Here is a 17746-nt window from a genome sequence, read left to right on the forward strand (position 1 = left end):
CTTGCTTGCTTGGTTTTTGAGGAAAAGTTGAATGGAATTCTTTTCTTTGCTTCTCTATAAGTAAGGTGGTTTTTCTCTTTGGCTTCTTTCAGGATTTTTCTTTATCTTTGATTTGCTGTAGTTTGAAATTACATATTTTTTGTCATTTATCTTGCTTGATGTTCTCTGAGCTTCCTGGATCTGTGGTTTGGTGTCTGACTTTTTTGAAGAAGAAGGTTAGCCCTGAGCTAACATCTGCTGCCAATCCTCCTCTTTTTCCTGAGGAAGATGGGCCCTGAGCTAACATCAGTGCCCACCATCTTCTACTTTATATGTGGGATGCCTGCCACAGCATTGCTTGACAAGTGGTGCGTAGGTGCACATCTGGGGTCCAAACTGGCAAACCCCAGGCTACCAAAGCAGAATGTGAGAATTTAACCTCTGTGCCGCCAGGCTGGCCCCTGGTTTCTAACTTTTTTTGAGGGAGATTCTCAGTCTCTCTTGTTTCAAATATTTCTTTTTTTTTTTTTTCTCTCTTTTAGTCCTCTAGACTTTCTGTTATACATACACTAAACCTTTTGCAGTTGTCCCACAATTCTTGGACACTCTGATTTTTTTTCAGTCTTTTTTCTCTTTGCTTTTCAGTTTTGGCAGTTTCTATTGAGATATCCTCAAACTCAGAGAGTCTTTCCTCAGCTGTGTCCAGTGTCATAATGAGCCTTCAAAGGCATTCTTCATTCCTGTTACTGTATTTTTGCTCTCCTGCATTTCTTTTTGGGTTCTTTCTTAGGATTTCCACCTCTCTTCTTACATTGACAATCTGTTCTCACATGCTGTCTTCTTTATTCATCTCAATCATTGTCATTTTAAATTCCTAGTATGATAATTCTAACGTCTCAGTCATAGCTGAGTCTCATTCTGATGCTTGCTCTGTCTCCTTACACTGTGTTTTTTGCCTTTTAGTGTGTATTATGATTTTTCCTCGATTGCTGGACTTGATGTCCTAGGTAAAAGGAACTGCTGTAAGTAGGCCTTTAGTTCTGTGGTAGTGATGCAGGGGAGGAGAAGTGTTCTGTAGTCATACGACTAAGTTTCAGTCTTCTGGTGAGCCTGTGCCTCTGGGCTGTGAACTTCACACATGCTTCTTAGTGTTCCTCCTACCCCCACCTTAGCTGGGCCGGTATATCTAGAGTGGGCTGGAGTTTGGTATTTCCCTTCCCCCAGGGCAGTTAGGCTCCGATAAAACCCCAGCAGGTGAGGATCTGGTTAATTAGTTTCTACTGTGCGCTGATCTTTTAAGAGGAATCGAGTGCTCTGGCATATTTCAAAATGCTTTCTTTTTCTTCTCCTGTTTTTGGAAGTCCAAAGGGGTTTTTCTCTGTGAGAACCTAGTTAAGCTTCTGGAGATAAAATTGACAAAAGTATAGGGGACCCCAATGACTGGGTCCCCCTGTAGTTTTATCTCTCAAGACCTGTCCATGTTGAGTCTCCAGCGTTTCACCAATTATAGTTCAGGTGTCCTTGTCTCTGCACTGATTCCCACAGAAGTTTGTATTTGCAAGTCTCTGCTCTGGTAAGTTGTGATTCTCTGTATCATCCTATTGATATCTCCAATTTTGGAGGCAGCAATTTGCCCTGTGACCTCACTTTGACAAACCTAGGAAGAGTTGTTGAGTTTTCAGTTTGTTCAGCTTTTCACTTGTTCTTAGAATGGAGTAGTGACTTCCAGCTTCTAACATGCCAGATGGGAAACTGGAAGTCCTCACGACCACTTTTTCTACTCTACTTTCTTTATTGCCTAGCTTCTGATGACTTTCATGTTTGACACGCTCTAGTTATAAGCTCGGTCATGACCTCTTATTCATTTCAGAGCTATTTATTTACCAACCACCTAATGCCATGCATTAGGAACTAGGGTAAAATGATTATTAAGATAGAAAACATCTCAAGCCTCTCAGAACTTATTATTTTGAAAGGATAATTCCAAAAAACTAAGGACACATATTTAATGCTTAATGAAGATGCCTTTTTTTTTTTTTTGAGGAAGATTAGCCCTGAGCTAACATCCACCACTAATCCTTCTCTTTTTGCTGAGGAGATTGGCCCTGAGCTAACATCTGTGCCCATCTTCCTCTACTTTACATGTGGGATGCTGCCACAGCATGGCTTGATAAGTGGTGCATAGGTCCATGCCCGGGATCTGAACCTGTGAACTCTGGGCTGCCAAAACTAAGCGTGCAAACTTAACTGCTACACCACCTGGCTGACCCATAATGATGATGCTTTTTGAGCAGGAGGGTTGATGATGGTGACATTTACTGAGCTGATATGGGGAAGATTTTCAGAGCAAGATGTTTGAGGGTAAAAATGGTTTGATTCTTGACACATTAATTTTGAAATGCCTATTTGACGTGCAAGGGGGAAATCAAATAGGCATTTGGAAACATAGATACCAGCTGCTTGATAGGCTCCATATTTCTCAATTCAAATTTCCAAGCAAGAGCTTTTTTCTTAAATCTTCTTAGCAGTCCCATTATCAGCCCATGTTCCAGCCACCTTTGGGTCAGTTGCACACCATGACTAACATTATCCACAGTTTTTTATTTCATTCCACAGGATGTAATATTTTCTTTAGAGACAGACATATCTGGGTTCAAATATTGCTGCCTTCAGGAATTTAAATGTATTTTAGATCTCTAAGCTCAGTTTTCTCACCTTCAAATGTCTACTAATACCTACTTTACAAAGATTTCACGAGAATTAAATGTGGTAAGTATATGGAACTGCCTAACCCAAATAATAGAATTTTGTTCACATTAAAGGACTAATTTAATCACACACATTATCATTTTAATATTTTTAGTCTTTACCTCTATAATGAGAATCTCTTGTTGTAGCTGTAAGATTTTTGGGATTTGATTAACTAGGATATATATTAATTCAGGAGAGCTAAATGGTTCTGGAATCCTAATAGAACTGTATATCTAACACAGAAGAAAAAGTTCACTAACATGATTTTCAAGTTATTTATATATGCTAGATACAGTCTTTGGTCAAGCCACTGCTCTGCTGGAAAACCTAATAGACTATTATTAGTAGTAGTAATAGTATTGGCTGATCTTTCCTTTTTTCCTTTTCTCTGCTCTAGGTTGCATTTCAGTTTCATTTTATAAATTTAATTTTCTCCCTTTGGATGTATTTAGCTCCCACCATGGAACATTAACTTTAAACAGGGCAATAAATAGACTAAAAAGGTTGGTATTCATCAATTCCAGAAGTTACATGCTAACTAGACTCTATGTGCTATAAAAGCTTTCCTGTAGTTTTTACTTTCTAGTCCTGAGGTTTGGGTCTTGGTTTCCATGAATTTCCAAGTCCAATGCTTTAGTTTACCCCATTGATTAATGGGATCCCACTATGCTTCCAGTCAAATGCCTTTTGCATAAATTAGCCAGACTGACTACAGAGTGTCATAACTGATACAAAATGTTATTGTAAATATCTTAAAAGTGTAAAACCCTTTGAGACCTGAGACTCGACAGAATGCATATAAAGTTCCTTGGTGCTAAAAGTTGAGCAGAAATTTCTTATTTGAGGGGTGCTAGGATTCAAGGTGTTGAGAGACAAAAATCTATACAGGAAAGATAAGGAAACAAAAGAGGGAAGTTCAGAGAGTCATCAAATTAAACTGAGCCACAAATAGATGTCAAATCCAGGAGAATGGTGGTAGGAATTTGGGTCCAAGAAGAGTCAGGGCCAACAATACAGGCATGGAGGGGAGGAAGAGGTGAAATGGGAATCCAGGAATGTAGATTAGAAGTTTTGGCACCTAAGGTCTATAAACTGAATGGGAATGGGTCCAGGATAGCTTTGCCTATCTAAAAGTGTTTGGGAAAACAGCGTCTGTTGAGAAGTGGAAACTAGATCTTTCTTTCACTTAGCTTTATTGGTAGATAGACTCTCTTCCCCTACGCCTTTACCCGGGAGGTTCTTTGCGTGAGGACAGGTTGGGTTTACTTCTCTTTCTTGTGACAAACCTTTCTTCTCCCTGCCTCAAGGTATATATTTTGCGTTTTCCTGCACATTTGACTTCATTTTAACTGGTGTTATAATGCTTTTTCATGCCATAACCCCAGTTTTCGATGTAACTTTCTGTTACACCTATATGATTTCAATCTCTAGCTATAAATGTTTTTGACCACAAAACCATTTTCTTTTTTAATACTAGAAAATATCCTTTACTACTTTTGTAAGGTACATTTGGGTGTAATAAAGTGTCATGACATAGTGCCGGTTTCAAAGAAAATTTCAATTAAATCTAAGGAACTCCTATTTGGGTTCCCCCCCGAAGGGATGTTTTATTTATTTATAAGACTGAGGCGCTGGTGGACCCTCTCCATGCAGGTGGTATAAAAACATGCAGTAACGTTTAAGGTTGTTTTTCTCCGGGGAAATTTAAAAATAAAGATGGGTCTTTCTGAGGACTTCTGGACAGGTTGATATTAATAAGATATTTTATGATATTTTGCATTATACGACATAGGAGTTTTAACAAATGACACCAGGAATCATTTCTTATACTTTGCAAGGGGATTTTTTTTTCAAGTTCTTCCTTGTACTCACTGGCAAAAATAAAACACAATGTTACTTATAATGCATTTCCAGACACTTTAAGTTTATCTGTGATTTAACTACAAATGCATACATTTGGCATAAAATCTCTTCCTTTGAATGTAACAGAATCTAGCAAAATGCAGCATTTAATGTAATTATGTATATGGATTCTCAAATAAGAATTATATAAATAAAAACCGATGCAGGAATCTTTAAAAATCCATGTAAACTTCTACAATTCCATGCAGAGTTTTCTGAAGCCTGCATGACACCTTTTTTTTTTTGGTAATACACAAGTAAATTTAAGCTATTTGGAGCCTATGGAGATGATATCGGAAGACATCTGCAGAGTGTCAGCAGTTTTGAAAGAGGTAGGATATGAATTGTATTTAGAAAGAAAAGCTTGATAGAGATCTTTTGTACTGCTGTATAGAATTGTTTCAGAGAAATATTATCTTTTGTTTGCTGTTAGGCTTTGTCAGACCTGAATCCAAAAAGCATATTGATTTGTTGTCAGTAAGTTGCATATGCTGGATGGATCTGTTTATCCCACTATTGTATGAAGCTTATTTCATTCCACTAGCTTAGGGCAGATAGTAGTATAAAAGAAGCTCAGATTTGCCTCCACCCCACCCCTACCAAGTAATTCCTTCATCCATTCTGAATTTGATTCATAAATAAAGGACAGAAGAAATCATCTCATAAATCTGGGTACTGGCTTTCACAATTGTGATGTGATATATCCTGAAAATTATTTTCTTTCTTTACTTCTACTATTAATGCAAGACAGAGAATATTGTTTAGTCTGTCTTAGGAGATGAGATATTAGTCACATTTAATTTATTAGCTGCTAATTTTACTTTCTTTACTCTATCCTTGATTACGTAAAGAGCCCAGAATGGAAGCTGACATATGGAATCTCTGCAGTACGGGTTGAACATCTGCAACCCATGCAATATTTGAAATTCATCAAGGAAATTGCTTACTTAATGAAGATAATGCTTTATATTTATCCCATTAGGTTAAGTTGAATATTTATGCCTTTATATTATAAGATGCACACTGTGTTTTGTCATATGGGAAACAAGAAGAGCCAGTGGGCAAAGAGAAATATTTTCTTGAGTTTTGAGCTCAGATGGAAATACAGGGAAATCACAGTGCTTACTACAGAGGGAAAGAAGTGTTCCAGTGGAGAAAGAGAATGAACAGGAAGAAATTTAGTGTTGTAACCCTGGGTTTAAGGAAGTATGCACCTACCAGGAGAGCAGCAACAATGTCCACTGCCTCCCATCCTCCCACTCCCTCTCTCCCTACCTCTCTCCCCTCCCTACCTCCTCCCCCTCCAACTACTACTGCTTCTTCAGAGAAAGAGAGAGATGGGGAGAGAAAGAGGGAAGATTTCTTTGAGTATTTTACTGGGTGATTAACCGTATGTGCACAGATATGTTTATTCAATTCAAGAGTTGCATGTATGTATAAATAGCAAGAAAATTTGCCTGGAATTGTATGACTCTCCCTTACTTCACTCATTGTGGGCTTCTCTAAGGATCTGGGTTCTTCATTTAGACCCTGATGTCTATAATTCTCCTTTGTAAAGATGTAACCAACTGTGACTGATTCTCCTCGTTGACAATCTGAAATTCTTCATGTTGTGTACATTTCTTTTTTTTTTAAAGATTTTTTTAAAATTTCTTCCTTTTTCTCCCCAAAGCCCCTCGGTACATAGTTGTGTATTTTTAGTTGTGGGTACTTCTACTTGTGGCATGTGGGATGCCGCCTCAGCATGGCTTGATGAGTAGTGCCATGTCTGCGCCAGGATCTGAACCAACGAAACACTGAGCCGCTGCAGTGGAGTGCACAAACTTAACCACTCAGCCACGGGGCTGGCCCTACATACATTTCTAAAATTTTTTTCTCATCAAAATTTTCCTATGATTTCCTTTACACATGTTATGAATTCTGATAGGTAATACACTCAAATAAAATCTTGAACTATAGTGTTGATGTTTGAGAGTCTTTGAGCTCCAAATGTCCATTTTAAAAATGATGACACCATTATCCCAGTTCTTCTGAGCTACACCCCCATGGAACATCTTTTATTCCACCTACACGCTTACCCTCCTTGCAAAAAGTAAGCATTAAAGAAATTTTTGTCAAATAGTATTAAATTTGTTATTTTTTCTTTTTGATTTTCAAAACTTCTTTCAGATTTACTCCTTATTAGCAGAGTGCCTATCTATGCACTAGGCACTGTTCTAGGCACTGGAATATAGAGGTAAACAAAATTTTCACTCTTTAAGCTTATGTGTGTTTGTGTTGGGGGTCAGACAAAACTATGTCAACAAATATCAAATGAGATAGTTTTCAATAGTGGTAAGTGTCAAGAAAGAAACCTGGGCAATTTCCAGACTGCGACTGAGTCGGAGGGAGGCTAATTCAATGGCATATTCAATGAAGGTTTGTTTGAGGAGCTGTTATATAAGCTAAGACCTGACTCATGCAAAGGAGCTGAGTATGTGAAAATCTGTGGGAGAAGCGTTCATCTAAAATGAAGGGCGAATGCAGGAACCTTATAGAAGGAATAAGTCCTTTGTGTCTGAGGAATATAAAGGAGGCCAGTGCGGATGGCACATAGGAAAGAGAGGGCAGAGGGGCAAGCAGTGGGTCATAGGGCCTGTACAGGTAAGATCATATTTGATCTTGTGGGCCCTACCTGATTTCATTTAAGGAGTTTTCCCCGATTCTAGGTGAGCTGGATTCCTTTGGTTGGTTTAAGTCAAGGAGTGACAGGATCAAACTTAATACCAGTACTTGGGCTCCTCTGTGAAGAATGGATACCAATAAGAAAGCTTTATTCAGTGAGTCCCCACTTGCAAGCAGGAACTTGCTTTGGCTGGTTTAAACAGAAAGTCGTTTTTGCTCAGCATGTTGGTTAGCCTGGAGAGTCACCAGGAAGGTTCGAGACACAGACAGAAACACAGCTAGAATTCCATCACCTATCTGGTTGATAGAGCCACAGTTTCGGCTTCACTCAGCGCCGAACACCTGGAGGCCCCTCAGTTTCCAGACTCTGCGTGTTCACTGCTCCCCAAAGGATGTTCTGCTCGCTCCACTTCTATGGGTCCCTGGCTTCAGACTCAAGGTGCTAGGCAGTTGTCTCTGGTTTGCTGAGGTTCTGCAAGAAGAAAAATTTGGAAATATGTGTCTTGGGATTTCAGCTTCTACAACAGGAAGCAAGATTTGCATGGCACACTCTTTAAATATGAGAAAGGGTTCATATACTGGATAGCTAATAAAGTGACAAATATTTGCCACAGAGGCTAGTGCAGTGATCCAGGTGAATGACCGTTTCGTCTTGGACTAGCACGGTAGCAGTAAAGAGAGAAGTCTTGACATTCTAAACTATTTGGAGATAGAGTCCGCAGGCATTTCTTTTGGCATGGATGTAGGGGATGGGGAGAGAAAGGAAGAATCAAGTGTAATTCCTAGGTTTGGCCGTTGAGAACCCAGGTAGTAACATTAACTGAGAATGGGAAGCCAGGGCTGAAGTACACACATATTTGGTCAGAAAATCAAGGTACTCTTGATTATTTTATGTTTGAGACAGCCATTAGCTATTTAAATGGTGATGCCAAGTTTAATTAATTCTAAAGCTTAGGGGCAAAGTCAAGGGCAGAGATATAAACGTAGTCTCATAGGCTGTATTTAGTCCATTTTTCCAATAAGGCATTATGTTTATTGCACCACTCTAGACTTTTAAAAATTTACTTTAATAGCACCAATTATCTTTTTACTTAATGACTTAAAATAACTCTGCAAAACAGCATGCAATATGAAGTGAGACCTCATCTGCTGAGCTTTCATGGTACCCTATAGTATGACAGAGGTTGGCATATTCATACTCGTCCTTATTTTCCCTTGCTTCCCAGCACACAGATAACCACTCTTCAGATTAAGCCAGCTATCCTACTGGTTATCCCATAAGCATTGTGAATCTCTGATTCCTACTTTTTTTGTTGTTGTTATTCTCCCAACTTGGAAACATAATAGCAGAATGTTTATCAGAATTTAGGAGTATGACGGACCAGAAGTGACTCCTGGGCTACCCCAGTTATTGCCTCCACGATCTAAGGATTCATTAAACTTCTCCAGTTCTCATCTGTAAAATGAAGACCTATTCCATCGGGATAATAAGATATTACCTATTCCATGGGGATGTGGTAAGAAATAAATGAGAGAATGTTGATATACTTGTTAGTCCTTTCCTTCCCTTTCCAAATGCAAAAAATGTATCCTTCAAGAAAAAGTCCCTCCTTCAAGTCAGAGCTTGTGAAGCTCCTTGCAGGATTCTTCAGCCTAGTCAAGGCTGTAATTAAACCAACAGCAACACCTACAAAGACGTGTTGCAAAAAGGGTATCGTGAAGATCCAAGCACAAAACACAAAGGACAGTCAGCCCGCTGAGCCTGAGGCTGGAGGCTGAGTCCAAGTGTTTTCCTTTGTGGCTTCGTAGACTGTGATGTCATGAAGGCTCATCCCTGCCTCTCTGTGCATCTAGGCCACCTTTCTAACTTCCCTATGCCCACCCAATTTCTTTGCTCATGAAGGACTTTGCTCCCCTAACTTGCAATTGCATATGCCTCTGGCTTGTTTTGATTTATCCCCACCATAGCTCCATAAGAGTTAACAGGTCACAGGAATTGTGACCATTAATTTATATTTCTATGACCTTCATTTAAATTTTCTAGGGAAAAAATGTTTGGCCTAACCTCCATGCTTCTCCTTGGGGCAGATATTCAGCTGTAGCCTGGGTGTAAAATGAAGCAGTACAGTGTTAGGCCTATAACTTTCTCGAAGCTGTAGGCAGGACAATTTAAGCTCAAAGGGTTTTTGGGTACAGCGAGCAAAGTAATTTGTACTCAGGGGTAATTTGTTGATAAGGAGGAGAAGGCCACTCAAACTAACTGAGGGAATAGGGATTTAGTGGAAAGGATACAAAGGAACCATAAAAGTGCAGGGCATAAAATGTCCTGGGTCACGCAGGAATTGGAAAATTGTTAGGCAAATTGCATCTCTCTGTCTCAACCTGATTTTGCACATCTTTATTTTTCTCCCTGCAGACTGGTTTTATTTACTTATTGAATAATATTAATTGCTCATTCAACATAGGCAAATAATTCAGCCAGGAACCATTCTAGGTTTTCTCTACTTATTCATGGGTTCAAATCTCCCTCATTTTGTCTTACCGTGGTTCTCTCTCTATTGATTTAGTAATCATAACACTGCAGTTTCCAGGGCTCAGTCATTGCATCTCTTTGCTTTCTCTACACTCATTCTCTTCCCGATCTCATCCAGTCTCAAAGCTATAAATTCTCTATATATTCTAACAACTCCAAATTTATGTTTCCTTTGAACTCCAGACTCATATATCCAGCAGTCCACTTTATATCTCAACTTGAATTTCTAATTGGTAGCTCAAACTTAACATGTCTAAAATATTACTCCTGATTTCACCCCCCCTTTCCAAACCTGTTCTGATCACAGTATATCTCATGTCAGTTGACAGCAACTTCATTTTTCCAGTTGCTCAGGCCAAAGCCCCCAGTACTATCTCTGTCAACTTTCTTTGTCTCTGACCTCATATGAAGTCAGCAAGTTGTGTCGGCTCTACCTGTAAAATAGATCCAGGAGTCCACTACTCTCATCACCTCCATCGCTAGCAGGTCCCTGTCATTTCTCACCTGAATCATTGCAATAGACTTCTAGTTTCCCTCCTTCACCTCTGGATCCTTCCATAGTCTATTCTCGATAGATTTCCTAGGGAGATCTTTGTAACAAATAATTCAGACTGTTGACTCTTCTGCTCAAAACTCTCCTTTGGCATCCCTTTCATGCAGAATAGAAGCCAATGCTCTTACAATGCTCTATAAGGCTCACAAGATCTATCCCTTTCACCTTTACTTCCTTTTGTTTTTTTCTTGTTTTTCCTTTAGAAAGAGCAAAAGTTTATTTTTAAAATTTTTTTGGATGTAATATTGGTTTATAACATTATGTAAATTTCAGATGTACATCATTATATTTCAGCTTCTGTATAGAATACATCATGCACACCACCAAAAGTCTAGTTGCCATCCATCACCATACACATGTGCCCCTTTACTCCTTGCGCCCTCTCCCAACCCCCTTTCCCTCTGGGAACCACCAATCTGTTGTCTGTATCTATGTGTTTGTTTGTTGTTCTTGTTTTATCTTTCACATATAAGTGAAATCATATAGTCTTTGGCTTTCTCTATTTGACTTATTTCCCTTAGCATAATGTCCTCAAGGTCTTCTGGCTTTATCTCTTACTATTCCCCCTGGTTCTTCTTGTTCTTCTCTTGCTTCACTGACCTCTTTGCTGTTCTTTAACAAGCTAGACAAGACTGTGCTTCAGGGCATTTACATTTACTTTCCTCCTGCCTGAAAATTCCTTTCCCAAGATGTTTACATTCTTCTCTCCTTCAAGCTTTCACTTAAATATTGCCCTTTCTGTGAGGCCTTCCCTTCCCACCTTATTAACATTGTACCCTCTCCACCCTGAGCTCTCTATCTCTGCCCCCTACTTTATTTCACTCCAAAATACTTATCAGGGTTTGACACACTATCTGTCTTGTTTATTGATTGATTGATTCTCTTTGCCACCAGTAGAAGGTAAACTACACAAATGCAGATTTTGGAGTGATCCATTCACTGCTGTGTCCTCACTATCTAGAAAGATGCCTGGCATTTGGTAGTGATAATGAACCTCTAAATCTCAAGTTCTTGTGTATGATGTGCAATAAGGCAATCACTGAGACACCGGTGCTTGGAGATGGAGAAAGTTTTATTCGAATTGGCCAAAGCGAGAAGGTAGGAGGATAGGTTCTCTCACATCCCTGTTAACAAAAGAGGAAAGCAGGGTTTTTTAATAGAGCTAAGGGTCTTGGATGGAGGAGTTTCAGAGAAACAAAAAGGAAGTCCATGTTTCTTTCACTCCCAATAAGCCCTTGGGCAACCAGACTTCTGGACATCAAAGGCAGCTGGGGGCTGGTTATCTGCTGGTCATAACTTCCTTAAAGGCATTCTTTTTCTTCTGCAAAATAAGCTCATAAATCCTTGTGACCCTTGAGTCAGCCCTCAGGTTAAACAAGAAAACAGGATATTAACAAGATTAACTTCTTTTCATCTTTGTTGGTAGTGGGAACAAGGTCGAAGGGTAATCATGTTCTTATTGAATATTTACAGTAACCCTCAGGTACCCTGCTTCAGTAGGCACTCAACAATATATTGAATTAATGAGTGCATTTATGAATGAATGGGGAAATGGCAATTTCTCATATTTTTGTTTGGTTGCTATCTGCGGTATTCATGGAGGAGAGATAATCTTTCTTGTATGTCTGAAATACATGAGAGATTTTATATTTTCTGATTGTTTTGTATAGTCTACACTATATAGTGTATGATATTATCTCCATTTTATTAATGAGGAGACTGAAATTCAGAGAGTAAAAGCAACATGCCCAAAGTAGAGTTGTAATGTGAACCCAATCTCTCTCTGTAATCTGTGCTCCTTCTATTAATACATGCTGCTAGAATTATGATTTCTATATTCATCCTTGTACATAACATTTCTGTTTCTCAAGTGATAATTAGCACTTCCATTCTCTTTTCCTTGCAAAAATAGCCTTAGAAAAAATACCTATAGATTTTACTTCCTTTTTTGGTAAACAATTAGAAGAAAAATATTCTCATACAAGATAGCAGATTTTGAGGTAGAGATTCTCCTATCTGTTACTATTGCATTCCTTCTTTGACAGTCCTGGTAGCGCTTTATGCTTTTACCCAGACGTTTCTCATCATGCCCTGCCCATTTCCTTTCTCCACAGCCTGCCTTTCTTCCCATCTGATCCATTTCCTGCTTAAAATACGTCTATTTTTGGGTTATGTCATGAAAAATTATTTTTCTCCAATGTTTCTGAGAATATTAATTGTAGGTTTTCTGAAAATTTCATCTGCCTCCCACCCCACGTTGTCTCTCTTTCCTCTGAGATCGTTAGTGTTTTTTTTTGTTTGGTTTCTATCTTTAATGTTACAAAGTTTTCTCTGTTCTTCATTGGTTGTACATTCATATCAAAGAGTGAATGAAAGCTTTAAAAGCATAAGCTGGGCTTAACATTAAGGCATATCAAAGGGAAACCCACTTCCAACTGTGAATATCTTTAAGTCTTTTATCTTGGTCTCTCCATTTTCTTCATTTAGGCTCTTGCCTGGTTGTGGCATTCTGCAAGCTAGTGTGTGGAGGAGGCTGGAAATCTCGTCATTCAGTTTGTAGACTTCCCTTAATTCCTGGTTTTCAGTATAGCACAGCAGCTCTCCTTGAACTTGCCTCTGTGTCTGTAGGATTAATTCCTTCATGTACAGAAAGGGCAGTGGTCTTAACCAGCCCTCCTTAACCACTTTCAGCTTACCCCTACCCCCAACAGCCTACTAGTCCCACCCCTTTCAAAAGTACATGACCCCAATTTCTCAGTCTTTCTGAGATTCTGTGGCTCAAACCAGATTCATTCTTACAGTATTCTTCCCAGGCAGACACACAAAGCAGAACTTTCTGTATTCTTCGAAGTCATTTACAACTCAGAGTGATAGAGCAAATAGAGTTTAGGTGTCCAAATTCTGGAGATAAACCTCCTTGGTTCAAACTCTGACTCTGCCACTTATTAAGTGTATCGTCTTGGGTAAATCCTTCAACCTTTCAGGGCCTTGCTCACCTGTAATTTGTGAATAATAATTGTACCTTTTCCATAGGGCTATTACAACAATGAAAGCATTTATAAAAGTGCCTGGAATATAATAGATGCTTGATAAGTGTTTGGATTTATTATACACTTTCAATCTTTCCAAAATCTGGTTATCTTTTGGCTGCTGTTGCCCGCCCCTCCCATTCTTTCATCTTTATTGATTTAAGTAGCTGCCCCTGTTCCTTTATTATCCACTTAATAATGTTTTTGGAGGAAGTTGATATAAATGCACATGTTTAATACTTTATAATTAATTCTATCTCAATAATGGAACTCTATTATCTATTTCCCTCTTATGTATCAGTATGGTAACTGAATATGTATTTTGGTAATCTGCCTGGTACTTCCATGCCTCTAGGAGATGGCTTGCTTTCCAGTCCCCTTTTCAGGGGCCAGAGTCCTATTACTGAACCCCAGCCGGAATACTGGTGGACAAGCATCTCTGATTGCAGCCACCTGCTTGCTTAGATTGTCCAAGTCCCCTGTGTCTAGAGTCACCTTCATCATGTCCAATCTAAGGGGACACTTCTACTTTTACATGTTGGAATTTTCAATGCCTGTGGTTTGTCCTCAGATCTACGAATCTCTATGTTTTTCTTGTAGGATAGGGCCAAATTCCTTGTTTTTGCACCTTTAGGATTCATCCCATTTTCTAACTGGACCGTGCCTAGGTGTGCACCAAAATATGCCACAACTTCCTTTTTGATCTTTCCTTTCTTTCTATTTCCAAATTCTATGAAATTTGAAATAGCACTTTTAGTAATACGTTTTTAAAATATGACTTAATAGCAATAGGAAGACAGATGTATTTATGTTATATCCACTAGAAATAAGTTCGGGCTAAATACACAGGAAAGAATCAGCAATGCATTATTGTGTAGGGAGATGTGATTATCTTTCTCATTACTATAATAAGGGGCATTTTTATTTTTTATTGTATAGTAACAAAACATTCCAATTTCACCCTAGTTGCACATTAGGCTTCATATTCAAAAATGAGAAACAGTGGTAGGTTTTATTCATAGTTTACTATAGTGAAAATGATTTTGTGAAAATGTCATTTTCAAAATCACTCTCCTCCACCACTACTGTCATTACTATCAAATTAAGAAATATACAAGTATTTATTTAGAAGTCTCTGTTAACTTAAAAGTTTTAAGATTGTTCTATATTTACTATTCCCGAGACTTAGCCATTTACAGCTCCCTCCCATGGGTGAGACTTAGCCATTTTCAAGTGGACAAAAATAACCTCAAATTTACAAAACGCATTGAAAATATTTAGTAATGTAAGCTACTGAGTGCTAGAGAGAGGCAGAAATTAGGGTGTATGCTAACTTTCACAAGTCAGAAGTATTATAAACAACGGAGGCTACTAGATCTGGAGTAGGAGCGGCCATTTGCTAAATTGGCATATACTAATTAATACAACTGCATTTTTTTTTGTTCACTCTTGCTTACAAGTGTGTATACACTTGTGCCAATTTATTCTGTCTGTGAGGGGCCTGGAATGTTATTTACTGCAGAGACCAGCAGGCTTTCCTTTGTAGAGCTTGAATAAAGCGGAAACCAACTTCTGGGAACACATCTCATGGAAGGGAGGAGGGAAGAAATGAAAGACAGAAGGAACGAAGGAAGCGAGGGAGGGAAACTTACCAGAACTAGTTCTCATTCCGATGTCCATCCCTTACCTTAAGCATGAATTCACTGTTGAGTACAGACAGTCAATTTGTTAATGTCATGTGTACTCATGTCGACTACAGTGTTAAAAAGATTGCCATCTAAACATGGGAATCATACAGGAAGTCAAATAGGCCAAGTATTGCTTCCAATTTGAGTTTCTGCTCATTATCGGCTTTGTAAATGCTCAACCAAAATTACAGGGAAGGGTTTGTAGAGACTTAGTATTTTCTAATAATTTAAAAGTAAAAATAAATGTATTAAAATGAAGGTAGGGATCTATCATGTTTTAATTTTGTTATCTGACTGATATCGGAGAGACATATATGATCTTTTTATCATGTCTAACTCAGTTATCTTCGTGAATTCACATACTATACTCCATCCTACCGTAGCAACTCAACAGCACTATAGTTTCATTGGTATAGTAATCATTTTCTGAGAAAATTAAGAGCTCAAAACCAGAAAATACGAATATTCTTATATTATTCTTCTATATGTTTTTGTTTGCTCGTTCAGGAACTTGTCTCTTTCAGTTCTAGAGAAAAACATAACTTCTTTAATAAATAATTATTTGCAAAGCATTTGATAGGAAACCATTTTGAGTTAGCGAACCTTGTAAATTTATGAGTTTATGGATGTTTTCTATTCTGTTAATAAACTTCGTCTTATTGAAAAATGACACTCTTCAAAATTTTTAAAAAAATCTTACATCAAAATAGTGGATCAGTCTCTCCCTTTCACACATGCCAGCCTCAAGTGTTCTATAGCTTCAAGGTAAAGATGTCCCTCTCTGAGCCTAGCAGGTCTGCGGAGCCGGCTACAGATTATACCAGAGTGAGTTAGTTCCGGCATTTTGTCAAAATGACTACGGCTTCCCTGCAAATTTGTAAAGTGCGGTCAATAGAAGGAGACACCTTTAATTTGTTTTTACCTCTAAGACTCAGAAGAGACAAGGCAAAGAGCCATAAATGTTTTTCCTATTTTCAAGATTGATTTGAATGCCATAAAATATGTAGAGTGCAGAGTTGTTTAGAGCATGGTGACCTTGGAGGCGAGTGAGGCTGACTTCCATCCTTAGGTGAGTTTTACAGTTCCACTCGTAGAAGCTGTGCACCCGAATGTATTCCTAACTCTAGTTCAGGTTGAAAATTCGTGGCCCACAGGTCAGATCTAACTTTCAGATGTGTCTCTTTGGGGCTACATTTTTAAAAGTTTATTGTTGCTAAGGTGCAACAGAAAAATCTCGATTTCTAATTTTTCTTAAAAAATCAGGTCTGTCCGAGCTCACATGCATTTGCCCCACATGGGACCAGTTGACCAGAGCAGAAGAGTTGCTGCTGGCTTTGGATGGTTGTCCGTACCACCCCCCTCCTTCCTCAGCCCATGCTTCTTGTTTCTGTTAACCTACCTGAGCACATAGCCATTTAAGTTTGTAAACCTTGCTTTAGATTTGGGGCAGCTGCTAACCTGTGTAGCACCCATTTATGATTTAGAAAAGGTGATCCCTACTGCCCCATCAGGATGTAAAGTGGATTTTAGTCTACTCTCACTCCTTCAGCCGAGTGGTCTTGTGTAGTAGACAAGCCAAACAAGCTTATCCAGAAGATACAGCCAGGGTCAACCTTATCTAGAAAAGTGGGGGCTCTTCATCAATTTGGAGGTCGAGTGAGCATAGCTGAGTCAGCACAAGCCAATCATCATTGCTTAGGAGAAAAGACAAAAAAACCCCAAAACCCCAAACCGGAAGTCTACTGCTTTGTTTTACAGGGACAGTAAGATTACTGAACCATAAAAGGCACATTCAATTCATACAGTATAAGTAAAGCTTTCATAAAGATTTTCCTCAATGGTAACTTTTTTGAAAAGTTCAAATCCATTTCCTTATTTTATAAATGTGATTTTTTTTACAAATGACTAAACCTCAGGAGTGCTGTGGAGTGACTCACGATGATGGATCATGCTTCATTTTTAAAACAAGCACTCTGTGGACACATTTGAAAACCAAATTCATAAAGAAAGTTTATTTTGTCGTGTGTGGGCATTTATAAATATCGCAGCTAGGAAAGGAGAAAAAGGGAATTAGCTTTTCCAGTTGTTAGGCATTGCTCGGAAGGCCCTCCACGGGCAGTGGCATCATGATAAAGCTCTGCTATACCTTCACAGCTCTGCCGCGACAGCTGCTTGAATAAAGAGGTTTGAGACAGGCTTGAGGCAGAATGCTTTGCTTACTGATGGTTCCACGCAAAAGCCTGATATTGATCTGGCATCTGAAAGGGCATCTGTAAATGCTCAAGAGGATGTTCTGTGAAGGATAAATTGGTAGTTATTTCGAAAGAAAAGAATGAAGTTCAGTTTTCTGTGGTGACTAATCCATAAATGCTTTTACAGGGAAAAGCTTAGTATTCAGGTGCCTATAGAGGCACTGGGCAAAGTTCCTCATGTACCAGGGGCAGGGGATCTAGGCCAGATATTTACAAGATCCTTTAGCTTGTCAGTTGCACAGCGTGAGAAATATTTGCAAGCCAAGGTAATTCCTGCAGCAAACATTCAAGACTGCTGAGAAGGAGCAGCCTGTGTTTTGTTGAGTGTGTATTATTCTGAGTGACCCTGGATCAGGTTTGCCTAAGATCATATGCAAGGAGAAGGGAGAAAATTT

Source organism: Equus caballus, chromosome 2 (genome assembly GCF_041296265.1).
Source record: "Equus caballus isolate H_3958 breed thoroughbred chromosome 2, TB-T2T, whole genome shotgun sequence".
NCBI classification, from domain to species: Eukaryota; Metazoa; Chordata; class Mammalia; order Perissodactyla; family Equidae; genus Equus; species Equus caballus.